The 16093-nt window shown below is 33.1% G+C and overlaps 1 pseudogene; it reads left to right on the forward strand.

Moving 5' to 3' along the window:
* Positions 1-14539, forward strand: part of LOC114713630 (putative leucine-rich repeat receptor-like serine/threonine-protein kinase At2g19230) — an 87443-nt pseudogene extending 72904 nt beyond the window's left edge.
* The last annotated feature ends 1554 nt before the right edge of the window (positions 14540-16093 follow it).

A 16093-nucleotide genomic window follows, 5' to 3' on the forward strand; every position in this document is an offset into this window, starting at 1 on the left:
ATGCATGAAATTGTTAACTGTGAGGGGAGATGAAATTGATGTTAGAATAATATTCAAAGGCTTAAAAGGAACACGAATCAAGTGGTTTTATGCTAAAATTGGTTGAATTTCATGGTTGTGTAACTTGAGAAATTGTTTCAGCTAGACCTGGTTCTTATGCCTAGGATGTGATTTTGATGATTTTGATGCTTCCAATATGTTTAAAATGAAAAATGTGTAGGGATAAGATGAAAGAATGAAATTGGAAGCACTGGAATCAAAACTGAAAATTAAGTGACAGCTTTCGGTTTTGGCCTAGGACCAGGGGAAGGAGCTGGATTTTGATGAATATAAGCTCATAATTGGATTCCTTGGGCAAAATTGTATAGGATTGGCCTAAGGAAACAATTTTTACAAAGCTAGAACACTACATTATAAATTAAGGAAAAAAGGAATTAAGTTTAAGGACATAAGTCGTCCATGTTGTGTAATTCTTGGTCCTAATGAGTAATGTGACCCTTGTGGCTGTGATTAGGATCTTGATGCATCTAAGAGAAGGTTTGGATGTGGTTGAGCAAGAAACTTTAATGGTTGGAAGTAAAAAGGAGTAAGAAGAGAGCTTAAGGACACAAGGTAGCAAACTTTATCCTACTCTTACGTGCTTGGTATTTTCTTGCATGTATAACATGTTCTGTGTTTATATGGTTTTATGAACTCATGCATTGTGATTGTGAATATGTTTGAAATATGTTATAGGCCTATATGTTTTATGGTTAATGCATGATAATTTCTAAACATGTCACTATGTTATAGAAATGTTAAGTTGCAAGCATGTTATGAATGCCAAGCTTGCCATATATGTTTGGGTAGTTATTGTTTGCTACTGAGATTCTTCTGAATCTCACCCTCCCTTAACTAACCATAGTGGGTCAAATGATAAAGAGAAGGCATGCATGAAGAAGGGCAAGAAGATGGAAGCAAAGAAAGTGGAGAATTTACATGCGTTTCAATGTAATGATTGACATAGCTAATTGTGTAATTAATTGTGGATATGTCAAGCATGAAATGTGATGTAATGTTTGATATATAATGTAATGGCATGCAACTCAAAGTATATGAATGAATGAGAATCCATAAGGCTAGTTGTTGCATGTCCGTATGAAGGGAGAATTAAAGCAAGAATTGTTTAATGGATAAAACATAAGTCGTAGAGCAGTTAGTTTCCAGCTCTATTTTGACCTACCAAATGAATGAGTTAAGACATGAAATTTACTATGATTAAAGTACACATCCTGAGTTTTAAAACAAGTGGTAGATCACTTAAAACGGATGTGTATGCTAAGAGTTATGCCCTCCCGAAATTGGACCTATGATCTGAAATTTAAACAGTGAATAGTAACCCGAGAACCAATTGCAAATCTTCAATCTATGGGCTTATTTTGTGAATTGCTTAAACCATAATGCTTTCAAATTTGTACTCTAAGGGGTTAAAGGTAGGATATTGATGAGAACCTTAACTATTTTTTCTTTGTGGCCAACGAGACCCTTGACATTAGTAGATTAAGAGCTCCAAGTCTGCCCACATTAACTACAACTTACCATCACCTTTTAATTTTCGTTTCTGACTCATTCAATTGGAATTGCAGGAACATAAAAGTTCAGTAGAATAGACTCCTAGAGATCCAACTCTCCCCTACTTGATATGGTAGTAATTATAGTATTTAATTAGATCTTTTCATATTCTTGGAATTTTTTCAATAAATGTTTTTAATCTCATTAATAAAGTAGTACGTTGATAAAGAAATATTATGCTGTTGCCGAAAAAATTACTCCACTAAAAAAAAAAAAAGAGTTATGTTTATTAAGAAAGGTAAAATCCACTTTAATAATCTTTATGTGTCAGAAGGATTAGTTTCTAATTACCAGTAAGGAGATTCTGCAATTTCAAGCCAAAAAAATGTTATATTATGTCAATATTTGATTATAAATATATTTTTAAAAAGAAACTATAGTTAAATGTTATATTTAGATAATATTTTGTTGGTTAAAAAAGGTTATATTTTGCACGTAGTCTCAGGCTGAAGCATGTAGTTTTCCGGGAGAAAAGAACAACACAAGACTTCGAATTCGCCGGTCAACGAAATTTGAAGCAATAAAGACAACTTAAATATGATCCCAGAAAGTCTGAAGTGATTAAACTTTGAGTCAAGTCAATTTGTCTTTCTCTCAGCCCAAGAAAAACACTATAAAAATATATTAGCGAAAATTCAAGGTGGGTCATTTCATTTAAATTGAATGGACGGGAAACTACAAATCTTTATCACGATCACCTATATTAATCCCCCCCGGGGCCCCGGGGAAAAAAAAAACAGAAAGAAAAAAAGAAAAAGCGCCATGCACACAACCGGTTCTTCATTATCTTTGATCAGGTCAAACCATTAATGCAAACTTGAAAACTTAGTTTACTTTTTTTTTTAAACAACTCCCAATTTACATGTTTACAAGTTCTAATAGAAAATTTATAATTACATATACGCATTTTATAAATTTTTACCTATTATTTTGCTATTAATAGTTGTTAAAATGCAAACATTTAAATTTTGCTATTTTTGTTATTAAAATACCTATGTATACTCGTAAATTTTTCTACGAAAGGCTCTTATAATGTAAATTGTGAGCTCTAAATTATGCTATATATTTTCACATGTGAATTTTGTTATTTTAATTTTTAAAATGCTTATGTATAATTGTAAATTATGTAAATTAAGATACTAAATTTATTACATATGTAAAGTTTTGAACTATAGAATCAAAAGGGTTTGATAGTTTGGTGGTCACAAATTTTTTGGTAAATTAAGGGGTTATGGGTTTAAATCTTTCTCTCGATTATCTTGGGCGGCAGTGGTTAACTTTTTTTTTTTGTCATTTCACATGAAAAAATATAATTTTATTCTTATTCTTAAATATTAAATTGAAATTTTAGAATCTTTTAGGACCTATTTAAAATTATTTATTTTTTAGGGATTCGCTGAAATTCTCTCCTTTTTTTCTCCAAGTTAAAGGACTCATTATTATAAATCTACGCAGGACCATCTTCACGTCCCAGATCAGCCCAAGGGATCTTGCGTTTACGTGGACCAAGTCAACTTGGAAGTAGGGCTTTTACGTGGCCCATATTTAAAGTCGATGTATATATGCATGATGCACGGTTGGTCACCATGACTAACCAGAGTGAGTCAATTAGCATAATTGTTCTTTATTTTTTCATATCAAAGATCTATCATTAATTATTAATTAGTAATTCAAAAAATACATATAATTAAAGAAACAATGAAAGCAGACTACGACCTCTCATCAATCCGCCACCTCTAAAAGATCTATCATCAATTATTAATTCCCTACAGTTTCTGCTTATACAAACACATACCCCATACTCTTTACTAGCGTACAATACCTTTGCTCATCTTGGTTTGAATCTGAGATCTCCCAAGCTGCATGGTTAGTCCATTTCTATTCTTTCTTTTTCACTCGTCTTGATTTACTTAACTTTTCCTATTTTATAAATATTTATGTTTATCATGACATAATAATATGAGCCAGAGATAGTGTCTTCATATAATTCAACTAATCTCATGGAGAAGGCACCACAATGGATTGTATGGTTCGTCTTGATCCAACTTTTGCTTAATATCTGTGATGCAATGCTAGAAGATGCTGCTCACCCAAGTAAGCAGACAGTTGGATTTCCAGAGTTAGCTACCTCCTCTTAGCTGCTCTGCAATGTTTCCTCACTTGTTTTTTTTTTGGGGGGGGGGGGTTTGTTATCATTAGATTTATATAAAACGAGCGACACTTTCATATCTTATAGGTATAAAATAGTGCAATTTTAAATTTTTTAATGATTTTTCAAAGAAAAAATACTCTAAAATTGTGTAGTTCCTTTTTAATTTAGGTACAAATTTTTTTAAAAAATCATAACAAAATTTAAAACCGCACCATTTTTTGCCCATAAAATATCAAAATATAACTCATTTTATATAGAGTCTAATATCATTGAAAAGTGGGGAAAAATCAAGAGGCAGAGAAGGGTTGTTGACACCCTAAATCCCACAAAGTTTCTGCTCTTGTGGACTGAAGCTTATTACTGGCTAACCTTTTGCTTCAATGGTTAAATATAAAACTAACCATAAATTACTGCACTTGTATAATTTTGTGTCAACTTTTGCGCACTCAGATTTCATAAGCATTGACTGTAGAGAAAGTCGGGGATACACTGATCCAGAAACTGGAATCTCGTATCAGGCAGACATGGATTTCGTAGAAACAAGAACAAATTCAATGGTGGCTCCTGAATCAAGAACTGACTTAGATGATTCTCTTTTCGGAAGACAATTGTAGACGGTGAGATTTTTCCCAGAAGGAAAAAGGAACTGCTACAGCCTGAAACCAAAACTAGGTAAAAATAACAATTACCTCATCAGAGCTTTCTTGGCATATGGAAATTATGAATTCAAAATCGAACTCCGACGTTTGATTTGTTCCTCAATGTCGATTTTTGGACTACTGTGGCTTTGGATTATACCGGTTATCAACTTGCAGAGATTATTCATACTCCCACAATAAGCGACACCATACAAGTTTGCCTAGTCAATACTGGCAGAGGAATCCCTTTCATTTCTACGTTGGAACTATGACCTCTTGCCAATTCTATTTATCTAACCCCATCTCCTTCTCAATCACTACTAGTCCTTGATACGAGAGTCGATGTTGGTCCCACTGAGTTTATTTCAGGCCAGTTTACAAGGTGACTTTAATCTTATATTTGTTGTTAGTGTTTTGCATGATTTCATCATCTAGTTTTTTTCAATGAATTGTGTATTTATTTATATAATACTGCAAGCATATAGGATTAAGGATGGCACGTATGATCGTGTGTGGTGTGTGGACGATGTTTTTGAAGATAAAGGTTGGAAAAAGTTCAATACGTCTAAATATATTGATGTTGGAAGCATAAACGATTCTTACAAATTACCAGTAGAAGTGCTCATGTCTGCGACCGCATCATTGAATCTGTCCTTTGCTTTAAGCCTTGACTATGATTTTGTTTGGACGCAACCACCTGAAAACTCCTTCAGATATTATGTCTACTTTCACTTTGTTGAAATTGAGGAGCTTCCCGCTGGACAAAAGAGAGTAATTGATATTACTGTTAATGGTGAAAATATCAAAATAGAGCCGATAATTCTTGAATACTTAAAGCCGGTGATAGTTATTAACGTTACAGATCAGGATGGTCTTCGTTTCAGCATAAGTGCAACACCAGAATCTAAAGCTCCTCCAATCCTTAATGCCACAGAAACTTATAAAATCATATCACCACTAACACCTCCAACTTACCAAACAGATGGTGTGTGTGTGTGTGTGTGTGTGTGTGTGTTTGCTTCTCTGTATTCCTCAACCTGCCATTTCCTATTGTTCTATATGATCTTCTGTGTGTGTGCACGCATGTGGTTTTGACTTTTGATACCCTATCTATTATTGCTAACAATAGCGGATGCCATTCGAGACATTAAAAAAACATACCAAATCTACAAAGTGGAATGGCAAGGTGACCCATGTGTTCCGGAGAAAATGGCATGGCAGAGACTTGGCTGTAGATATGATATGAATGACTCTATCACAAGGATTATCTCACTGTAAGTATATTTCCACTCATTCCAAAATATTAGCATGTTTTACATGACTTGGGTTAATTTGATGTTAATTATTCAAATGCATCAATGATTTAAACTGTATATACTACTACTCTTAAAACTTCACCATCTCCTGCCTTTGTATCTATTAATCATTATCAAAAAAAGAAACTTGAGTGTCAGTGAGCTAAGAGTGTCACATCCCAAATTTTAAACCTAGAAGTACCAGAATTAGCCTGAAATAGGTAGACTACCAGACTACTTTTTGGCAGGGGTCCCAGAGATTCCCTGAAAGGACAGAGAGATTCTCAGGGACTAAATCACAAAGGGAAAGTTTTCTAGGACTAAGAAAAGAGAAAGTTAAAAACTCTAGTGAAGTCTCGAGGCCCAGGAATAAGAAATAGAAATAAATGTAGGCCAAAGGTTATGTTGGATGCCTCAAGGAGGTGAATTTTGAGGTTAAGCCAAACAAGGGGTAAAATTGTAATTTTACAAAGTTTTGGACTGGTAAGGGCAAAAATAGAAACTATGCCTGAAAATCCCAAAAAAATCCAAGAAAATGAAAAATGGAAGGTTAAGGTTTGAACACTTGAGAAAAATTTCAGAAAAATAGGAATAAGGTTTAAAGGCCTGTATGAGGCTAAAAATGATAAAAATGCCCCTAGAAAGAATTTGTAGAATTCCTAAGGTTTTGACTGATTTGAAATATTTTCAAAAATAAATTATTTAAAGTATATGGAGGTCTCAGATAATTGGAAGGAAATGGAGAAAGACATTTGAGGATTTATCACAGGTTTTAAAAATAATTCCATCCCCAGAAAGCGAAGAGGTTGGATTTAATGGAATTTAAAGCCTATTTACGTACTATCTGAGGAAAGTCAAAGTCAAATGTCTAGAGGTTGACTTTTGACTTAAGAAAAATTAGAACAATTTCCCGTGATGAATGAATAGTATTGGTACCCGGAGATAGATTCTCAGAGTTGTGGACCGGTAGAAAGAATTCAGTCAAGATCACTTTGAAATAAATATGATTAATTATTTTAATGGAAGAACAAGGGAAGAGCATCACGTTCCCTTTGGACATATTATATAATGTCATGTGGATTTATTTGAGGAAAAAAAATGGTGCCATAACATATCCCAGTGGTCCCGGAAAAGTCAAGACCCCAAAAAGTACCCTATATGGTGCAGAATGACAAGATAGGTGGAGGAATACCTAAGAGTGGTATTTTGCACGAATTTTATATTAATTTCCTCCCTATTTTAATGCCTTAATGATGAAGGAAATTGGAAGAGACAAGTGTACAGTTAAATGGGAAAAGAAGGTATTACGTGTATGGCTGGATGCAAGACATGTGTACGATCAGATGCAAGACACATGTACGGTTGGATTAAAAGCATGTCAATTGATGATGTATGTCACGAATATCCTTTATACACCAATAGAGTTGTTCTATTTAATCTCGAATCATTAAAAGCCAGGTTCCAATCCTTGGGAAGACAATTTTTTTCTCTTTCTTTTTCTGTTTTTTTGAAGTTCCCAAATACAAAGTCTGATCCTGTTCAAAGTAACCTGTCTTGTGGTTTGAGTACCCGATTTAACCCTTTTACAAAAACGGTAAAAATCGTCTAAGACCCATGGTTCATATTCAACCATCGAACCCATTCTTTTTCCATCCAGCCTTTTGGATCCTATATCAAATCAATTATAGCCAATAGGATCTAACATTCAATATTCTGACCATAGGCTCATACAACGAGTTACATATACAGATACACATAATTTTAGGCAAAATAATAACTATACATCAAAATATTGATCATTTCCTTCAATAGCAGTTACCATGGTTTATTTGCCCTCAGCCACCTCCTTATGGAGGAATATTTACATACTAAAATAGATATACAATATATCTTCACTTCAAAATAAGATGCATTTTAAGCAAAATATATATATACAAAAGATCACCAGCTTCCTGCACCTTTAAACTCCACTGATCACTACACCCTTGCCCTTAGGAGTACTTGCTCTTGCTGTATTACATGGAAGAAGGGGTGAGATTCTAAAGAATCTCAGTAGTAACAAATTTCCTTCACGTAATCATACAAGATTATAAACAACATGCTACACAGGCCAAAGAGAACAACACTTTGCATCCAAATATAATAAATGATGCACATACACCATACACCCATACAGCCAACCGCTATCTATTGCGCCCACATTCCGAAATAAATGGAAACCAGTGCATATTATCATGACAATTATTATCATGCAAAGGCAACTTACATGTTCTAATGCACAATCAGCATAAAGGCACATCCAAGCATGTGGTAATCAATGCATAATCACATTAAAGGAAAAGAGTTACTACCTTTTGGTTTTTTTTCTGTACTAACTTCCCCTTGCTTCTTCCTTGGTTCCCTTCTTAATGGACTTAAACAAATATCAAATCCTATAAATTATATAGACAAGGATAGATTAATATATATATATATATATATAGGTATAAGTATTTAAGTACTCTCCCATTTCCCTCATGCTTCCCACAGTCATACTTCCAAAAGTCACACACACACACACGCATATATATATATATATATATAACAATTATACTACACAAACTCATAAACAAATTATCATACATTAATCTTTTCGGATATTTCCCCCACAATTCCAGCTTCATATTCGTCGTTCTATTTACTATTTTAAGGTCCAAAAATCTTGATTCAGTCCTCTCAAATCAGTATTCAAATTCTACACTAATCTCAACAACCTTGCTAAGCTGTAAGCTTTTTCAGGTTTCAATATCCTTCTTCACACTTTGATCAATTTCGAGCAGCACCCATGCTTCCAAAAATATTTTAATATGTCTACACTGCAGTTTAATCATCTCTCTTCCCTTCCGATATTTCATGCCATAGTCATAAGCAATTCTAGAAAAATTTTCCAGATTCTAAACATACTCCCAAATTTGGAACAGCACTCTTTACCTTGGTTCTAAAAATTCTCCAGCTTTAAAACTATTTTCTTACCATCACAATAGAGCTTTTAAACCTGATCCAATAACTCAATATACCAATAATAGCTGTAGAGCATCAACCCCTAATGATTCTTCAATTTTTCAGTTTGAGATCTTGCCACTAACATTCTAGATTTGACACGCAACAACACCCACATGTATAGCTGATGCGTTTAGCATTCAAGTGCTTCCTGACCAGTAAAATCAAACAGCATCCTTCCATCGTCAAGTCTGGAATTTTCTTCATTCAAAGCACACACTCTTCAATCCCTCAATAACCACACGAAACTTATACCAGCATATTATAATCATACTTCCAGAAAAGAATTGTTTATATTTAAACCTCATTAATCTTCTATTACCCAAAGCCTTTTCTTTAAACCCTTAAAGCCCTGTTTTAGAAACTATAACCAGAGCAATCAACCGTAAAAACCAAGTGCAGAAATCTCAACTGCAAACTTCATCCTAACCATTAAGCATGATTTCTATAGCTTGGCTGTCATACTCTTTACTTCCTCCCTCAAAAACCAGATTTCATCTTCATCATCGCCTTGTAACACATGACCAACAGAAAACAAAGATGGAAGAAGATTCAGGAGACTCACCGTGTTTGATTTCCACTTTGGTATAAATCGACTCCCTCCTCCGATTGCCTTTGCTCTTCTTGATCTCTCTCAAAGTCTCTCAACTCTCTCTCTGCTTTCCCTTCGAATACCAGAGCAAAATGAGAAGGGAGGAGGTGTTAGGGCATATTAGATGGATGAGGGATGTGAAATGACCATTTTGCCCTTTGGTCTTCATTTTCCCTTTAATTTGATCCTTCTCTACATTTTTTTTTTCCGGATAATCCAATAATTCCAGAAATCACACATGGATATCTATATGAATTTTGTTCTTCCATTATCTTCTTTAGTCTATAAGATAATTATCCTAAAAATCTTAGCTCAAAAATTATCCTCTAACTATTTTTCCTCGAATTTTCCAAGAAAATGGGTCCTAAATTCCTAAAATTAACTTTATAATTATTCATACCATATTTTAAGGGTCTTAATCTCAACAATTTCTCTAAAAAATTTCTCCTTCATCATGCTTTACTCAAATCCATAAAATTTAGGATATTATAATGTAAGTATGATGTTATCATGATGAGGTAAGCATGATGTCATGGGACACTTGTCATCAAAAGATTAAAAGAGAAAATGGACGGTCCAGATCAAGCCACATATTTTTAAGATCAACGACCTAGATTTAGCTTGTTTTCTATAAATACCCCTCCCCACCCCTCATTTCATCCAAGCTCATGGAAACCTTGGGGAAGCTTTGACAAAATGGTTTCTAGAGAGAGAAAGAAGAGGAAGAAAGAAAGGCCAAGTAGTCAAATGCAAGATCAAGCTCTAAAACAAAGTATGTTCATGGTTTTTAATATAGTTTTCACTTCTTTTGTTGTTCTTGAGCTTGGTTATGGATTTTAATGAGTTTTGGGAGCTTGTAACCCTTGGGGAAGGTGCTGCACGAAATTTTTAAGTGTAAGGGGAGATGAAATTGATGCTAGATTAATGTTCAAAGGCTTAAAAAGAACACAAATCAAGTGGTTTTATGCTGAAATTGGTTAAATTTCATGATTGTGTAACTTGAGAAAATATTTCAACCAGACCTAGTTATTGTATTCAGGATGTGATTTTGATGATTTTGATGCTTTCTATGTGTTTAAAATGAAAAATTTTGTAGGGATAAGATTAAAGAATGAAGTTGGAAGCATTGGAATGAAAACTGGAAATTAAGTGGTATATTTTGGTTTTGGCCTAGGACCAAGGAAAGGAGCTGGATTTTGATAAATCTAAGTTCATATTTGGATTCCTTGGGCAAAATTGTGTAGGACTAGCCTAAGGGAACAATTTTTACAAAGTTAGAGCACTACATTATAAATTAAGGAAAAATGGATTAAGTTTAAGGACATAAGTCTTTCATATTGTGTAATTCTTGATCCTAATGAGTAATGTAACCCTTATGGCTATGATTAGGACCTTGAGGCATCTAAGAAAAGGTTTGGATGTGGTTGAGCAAGCAACCTTAATGGTTGGAAGCAAAAGAGAGTAAGAAGAAAGCTTAAGGACACAAGGTAACAAACTTGACCTTACTCTTACGTGCTTGGTATTTACTTGCATGTATGACATGTTTCTATGTTATATGATTTTATGAACTCATATGTTGTGATTGTGAATGTGTTTGAAATATGCCATAGGCCTATATGTTTTATGGTTAATACATGATGATTTCCAAACATGTCACTATGTTATAGAAATGTTAAGTTGCAAGCATATTATGAATGCCAAGCTTGCGATGTATGTTTGGGTGGTTATTGTTTGCTACGGAGATTCTCCCGAATCTCACCCTTCCTTAACCAACCATAGTAGGTCAAATGATAAAGCGAAGACATGCATGAAGAAGGGCAAGAAGATGAAAGCAAAGAAAGTGGAGAATTTACTTGTGTTTCAATGTAATGATTGACATCGCTAATTATGTAATTAATTATGGATATGTCAAGCATGGAATGTGATGTAATGTTTGATGTATAATGTAATGGCATGCAACTCAAAGTATATGAATGAATTGGAATCCATAAGGCTAGTTGTTGCATGTTTGAATGAAGGGAGAATTAGAGTAAGAATTGTTTGATGGATAAAATGTAGGTCCTAGAGCAGTCAGTTTCCAGTTTTAGTTTGACCTATCAATGAATGAGTTAAGGCATGAAATTTGACATGATTAAAATACACATCCTGAGCTTTAAAACAAGTGGTAGATCACTTAAAACGGATGTGTATCCAAGAGTTATGCCCTCCCAAAGTTGGACTAAAAATCTGGAATTTAACCAGTAAATAGTAACCTGAGAACCAATCACAAAGTTCAATCTACGGGCTTATTTTGTAAATCGCTTGAACCATAACGCTTCCAAACATGTACTCTGAGGGGTCAAAGTTAGGATGTTTCAAAGAGGACAAATAGCTGCTTCATTTTTACAACTTACAGAGTTAGTGTCCTTGTAAGTATAGGAATTAATAATTTAATTAGGACAAAATCTTAAGTATAAGAATTTTGTCATGTAAAATATTGCTTTATTTTAGGGATTTATCAAGCAATGACTTGTTAGGATCGACACCGGAATTTCTTGCTAAATTGCCCAAGTTGACAATTTTGCAAGTTTTACAAAATGCATTTATATTATTTTTTAATACTTGATATACCTTAATAGCTTGAAGACCACATGATGAATGTATTTCACAATGCTTCTGCAGTGATTTGAGTGGCAACAAGCTTACAGGTTCAGTTCCCAAGGCTCTAAAAGAAAATTCACATTTGCAAATAAGGTTTGTCACCTTATTCGGCCCTAGTTGCTAATGTATGACTACGTACCTTCCCCCCTGGGAATAAACTAAAATCATTTTACAAATATTATTGGAAAAATGATATAAAAAGAAGTTAAAAATGCAATATTCCAATTCAGACACCCAAGAGGTCAAAATCCGATGAGAAAATGATGTCTGACTAGTATTTTGCAAATCTAGTAAAATGACAAAAATGCCTTATATCAAAAAGTTTATTAACAAGTTGTGAATTGGCTTAAACAACAAATGACAAAAAATATACTTTATTTAGTAATAAATTGTGAACTAATAATGACAAGTGTTGAATAAAAAATGACAAGAAATATACTAGCAATGACAAGTTTGATAGCTTTTCTTTTTTTAAAAAAAAATCTGATACAATGATATTTTAGTCATTTAATTATTTGCAAAATATCAGATCAGACACCACTTTCTTCTCTAGGATTTTGACCTCTTAGGTGCCTGAATTGGAATATTGCAATTTTCAACTTTTTTATGTCCTTTTCCCAATATTATTTCAATGTGATGAGATTGCTCTATATTTTTCATTGGCTCTTCCTATTCTTGAGGCTATTGATGGGAAAAAAGTTGTTATTATTAGTTAAACTCAATAAAGTTACTGAGCCAAATTTAATATGTGATTCTAATTATATCCCCATATGTGACTTATCTTTCAGTTTGGATGATAATCCTAGTCTTTGTTTGAGAGATCCATGCAAAAAGCAAAAGTTCCTTATGCCACTTGTAGCGTCCGTTTCAGCTTTGACGGTTATAGGCTTGATTTCTCTAGGAATTTGGATCTTCAAAATGAAAAAACTCAAAGGTACACACAAAATACTACTAGTTTGTATTATCATATGCTAATATAAATTGTTTCTTATGCATAAAAAATTACTACATCCAGTCCTCAATATAAGACTCAGTTGACTAATTTAGAGAGATTAGAGAAAGTAAATAAATTATTTTAAAGTATTTATATTTATTTTGTTTCTTTAAACTCATTTGCCTCACTTATAAACCGATATATAATCTAGTGATGCTCATAAGTATTTTTAAAGAGATCATATAATATATGCTATCATTAAGTCATTTATTTAACTTTTATAATCTCATCAGATTAGTTAATTAGGTCTCATATTAATAACTTGAGGTAGTATTTATAGTCTCTGAACTAGAAGTTCTGATTATTTTTATTAATATTGGCAGTTTCTAGAAAGCAAGGAGCATCAGAACTAAGAAATCGTGCTTTTTCTTACTCCAATGTCCTTGAGATCACTGATAACTTGCAAAACTTGAGTGGACAAGGTGGATTTGGAAAAGTCTATTTAGGCAACCTTAAGAATTGCACTCAAGTTGCAGTGAAGTTACTTTCTCATGCATCAGTTCAAGGTCATAGAGAATTTCGATCAGAGGTGAAATATCCAAATCTATTAGTCTTATTTCATTGCCTTATTTTGTCAGATATTTAATGATAAGCATAATTTGCTCTACATTAGTTCCTTATTTATCACATAACTGATAAAGTAATATTTGAATTGTAGGTAGAACTTTTGATGGTTACTCATCATAGACATTTAGTTTCTCTGATTGGATATTGCGAAGAAAGTGGCGTCAAAGCATTAATATATGAATATATGGCTAATGGGAATCTGCACCATCATTTATCAAGTATAAAATTTTTCTTTCTAGCTAGGGCTTGATTTCTCACATGTCAATATTTAGCATATCATAGCAGTCTAACCAATATGTTAGAACTAAAATATCTATAATAAAATTTATTACAAGGGTAGTAAACGTAATTTATTTCTTAAATTTCAAGGATTGCGCAAGATAATGTATTTATTAATCTATTATAATAAAATACGATAACTTGGAACTTTTTAATATATTAACATATATTTACTCATTCTTAATAAAATAAGAGTCCATAAATGCATTTAACAACTTTAAAGGCACAGATAAAAGAAATGTAATCATTCTGATTCTACAGGTAAGAAAGGAGGTCAATTGAAATGGAAAGATAGGCTTCAAATTGCATTGGATGCAGCATATGGTAAGAAACAAATCATATATCATATTCTAGTTAATTGTATATAAAAATAAATAAATTACATTTAGCATCAAGTTCTTTTGCAAATGACCTAAAACAATGATCATAAATTATGTCATTCTTTACGAGTTGAGATTATTGATATTCAAACTGGAATTTGGGTTCATTCTTTCTCTGACAATTACCTTGGTGATAAATATAACGAATCGAGTTGTAGGATTGGATTATTTGCATAATAGTTGTAAACCTGCAATTGTACATAGAGACCTTAAGGCCTCCAACATTTTGCTGGACAAGAATATGGAGGCTAAAATCGCTGACTTTGGATTATCTAGAGCTTTTGCAAATGATATTGATAGTCATGTCTCCACTCATCTTGCCGGAACACTTGTTTACCTTGATCCTCAGTGAGTATTCTTATTTAGGGAATACATATTTTCTCATCAGCACATTGGCGTAGTGTAATCCATATAATTGACTCCATCTGTTGCTATATTGTTTGTTTTATTTCTCGTCAGTCAAGAAAACTCATAAAATTAGTTTAAGATTGCAGTTCAGAAAATCAATCGATTACAAGGGGAACTGTAAATGAACACTAATTTAAATAGAAGTACAATTAATTAATCAGATTTTAATACATCAATTTTCTGTTTCTTTAGAGTATGAATTATATATAGACGATGATTACAAATTGAAGTTTTATTTAGAAATTAAAGAACTCTAAGAAAATTCTCATTGAAATTCGTTTTGAATTTTTCAAACTTAATTTAGATGGATGTGATTGAACGCAAAAATATTAAATCGAGAGATATATTTTGAGATCTATCTAAATTTTCTTTTTTAATTTTTCCTTGTAATAATAACAGATTTTAAAATTCTGGAAACCTTACAAGAGGGAGTGGTGTTTATAGTTTTGGAATAATTCTGCTGGAACTGGTGACTGGAAAGCCAGAAGCAAAAAGACAACCAAACAATACCTTCATTCTTCTGCTTGAATGGGTCACTCCTAAACTTGGAAGCAAGGATATCCAGTCCATTGTTGATCCAAGGTGACAGGGACAATACAGTATTGAATCTGCTTGGAAATTTCTTGAGATAGCCAAGTCATGTACCGCGCCACTCGCAATTCAGAGGCCTGATATAAGCCAAGTCATAGTTGATCTAAGGGAATGTTTGGCAATGGAGATAAGAATGGAAGGGACCAATCAAAACACCAATTCAAACAGTTCCTTGGATATGAGTGCTAATTTGCAATTCAAACTTTAGTGCTCCGTCTGCTAGATAGATAGATACCTGTTTACATTTCTAATATGTTAAACGTTACTTGTGTTGTTTGTTTTGAAATGTTTTGTCTTGGTCGAAATCTTATTCTTCTATTTGTATTAGTCTAATCCTTTGCTTAAAATGGTGTTTCTGTAAAACTCATTAGACGTTGACTCTATCATACGTATTCCTTTACGTTCGTTCCTAGAAAAATTTAGCTATTCGCTTACTAGTGATTAAACTATATTCAAGAGCATATATGCACGTTATGCTTATCTAAGAGTATCTTTTACTCGAAGATATTCATGACTGTTGTGCTACTGTTTCTGACAAGTACATTTAATGCTTCGCCTAACGGCTAATTTGGATAATAGATATAATATCTAAATCTTATATATAACAACTAGTTGCTCGGAAAAACTATAAATAGAAGAATCATTCAAGTTTAAGGGTTCCCAATTACCAACATGAGCCTCCTTATATTGCACACATACATTTGTGCGGTTTCACAATTATTCTGATCACTAAGGATCTTATCTCATTTGTATCCTTAGCGATACTCAAGATTAGAATAAATCGTGAGGGGATTAAATTAGTCTAAGACCTGATCAAGTTGCTGTGAGAATCCAGTTCAATAATGAAAAATTTTGAACGAAGAGTTTAGGAACTGAAAGTAAGCAAAAATAGCTGGAGCTGTACCCA

The sequence above is a fragment of the Neltuma alba genome, unplaced genomic scaffold, assembly GCF_004799145.2.
Source record: "Neltuma alba isolate B1F8T4 unplaced genomic scaffold, ASM479914v2 tig00011441_pilon, whole genome shotgun sequence".
NCBI lineage: Eukaryota > Viridiplantae > Streptophyta > Magnoliopsida > Fabales > Fabaceae > Neltuma > Neltuma alba.